Genomic DNA, 2,074 nt, shown 5'->3' with positions numbered 1-2,074 from the left:
CACCGCCTCTAGGTGCAACTTCCAATTCAGTCTTTTATCCAAGATAACTCCTAGATACTTGACTGACGTCTCAGGAGTCAGTCTGACTCCTTCTAAAACAGGCCCCTCTACGGAGCCCATTTTGTACTTGTGGGTGAAGATTAACAGATTTGTCTTATTCGGATTAACCGATAGACCCGTCCTCTTACACCATTCTTCCACTACCCCCAGAGCCCCTTGTGTGAGCTCAAGGAGCGTTTCCAGGAAAGGGCCTCCTATCAGGATCGCCAAATCATCAGCATATCCGATAGCCTTGAAGCCCTTATCATTAAGCTCTTCAAGCAGCCTGTCCGCTACCAAGCACCATAGGAGTGGCGAGAAGATTCCCCTTTGGGGGCAACCCCTCCCCACCCATCCTTCAACACTCCCCGTTCCTAGTGATGTCGTCACTTGACGTCCAAGCATTCCTTGGATCCACTTCACCAGTTTCACCGGAACGCCCCGCCTTGCCGCCTTAGTACATACAACTTCATGTGGGGTGTTATTGAAGGCCCCTTCAATATCCAAGAAGGTGCCTATCAAAAAGCCCCCTTGCTGAAGCTGCTTCTCAATCCTATGGACGACCGTGTAGAGAGTCGATATGCTCGAGTGGCCAGCCCGGTAGGCGTGCTGCTCTGCATGCAACGGATACCGAGCCAGCACACAATCCCTGATGTAAACATCGACCAGCTTTTCCAATGTCTTAAGAAGAAACGAGGTCAAGCTGATCGGTCTGAAGTCCTTCGCAGTGACATACTTCGCTCGCCCCACCTTGGGGATGAAGATGACTCTCGCCTCCCTCCACGCTTGGGGGGTATACCCTAGAGCCAGACATGCTCTCAGCACCTTTGTAAGGGGCCCGATAACCTGTTCCAGCCCTCTCCGAAGGAGAGCCAGGAACACCTGATCGGGCCCCGACTTATAAGGTCGGAAAGAGCCAATCGCCCACCTGACCCTAGTTGGCCTCACAATTTCGGCCGCTAGTTTCCAATCGTTGGCACGTGCCCTGAAGGGGCCCATGTCAGCCTCTCCGCACCTATCCGCATCCCTCCGGAAACCAGGAAAACTAGTCTCCAGAAGATGCACCAGGCATTTCTCTCCAGATACCATGGTGCCGTCCGACATTCGGACCGCTTCCAACGCTGCCTCCGGGTTCTTGGATAGAAATCTGCAAAGCCTGGTGGTGGCTGGCATGCCCTCCACCGACTCTCAGAAGTCCCTCCAGCTCTTCCTCTTCACCACAGAGTCTCTGTGCTCCTTCTGGGATCTCTTGTAAAGATCCCAGTCAGAGGGTCGGCCCGTGTTCCTCGCCTTGTTCCAAGCCCTTCGAGCCTTGACCCTACGACCCTGCAGTCGTGGGTTCCACCAGGGAGTTCCCCTGTTGTTTGTCACCGTGCTGGCCGGGCAGTTCGCTTCGTAAGAGCCAATCAGAGCCCTCTGCAGATAATCCACACAGAGCTCCAACTCCTCCGCCGTGCCGTACTTCTTGGGAAAGTCTCTGAGGTTGATTCCCAGGTCCCTCTGATAGGATACCCAGTCCGTCCTCTTTGGATTCCTCACCTTCTTTACCTCCACTTTAAAATCTGAAAGTCTAAAGGTTATTTGCCTGTGGTCGGAGAGCGAGGGCTCATTCGACACCTTCCATTCCCTCACCTTTCGCACGAATCCACGCGAGCAGAGAGTGAGATCCAACACCTAACTTCTCCCCGCAGTGCAAAAGGTGGGTTTATTATCTCTGTTCAGAACTTCCAGGTCAGTAGTTACCAGGTACTCCAGCACTTCCTTCCCCTTTCGTTCGTTCCAGTGCTTCCCCATATGGTATGATGCGCGTTGGCGTCGCATCCTATCAGTAATGGCAATCCCTCCCTCTGGCAGAGATCCACCAATCTGACTATCTCCAGCGACGGCACTTCTTCTCCGTGCGGGAAGTAGGCCGAGCAGATGACGAGCTTCCTGGCATCCCCAGCGCTGCCAACCGCTGTCACCTCCACTGCCGTCAGGTCCCTGGAACATACTTCAGGCAGGAGCCGTGCATCTAGCCCCTTAACCGTTATGC

Source organism: Trachymyrmex cornetzi, unplaced genomic scaffold (assembly GCF_001594075.2).
Source record: "Trachymyrmex cornetzi isolate Tcor2-1 unplaced genomic scaffold, Tcor1.1 scaffold1269, whole genome shotgun sequence".
NCBI lineage: Eukaryota > Metazoa > Arthropoda > Insecta > Hymenoptera > Formicidae > Trachymyrmex > Trachymyrmex cornetzi.
Note: the sequence above shows the minus strand (reverse complement) of the source record.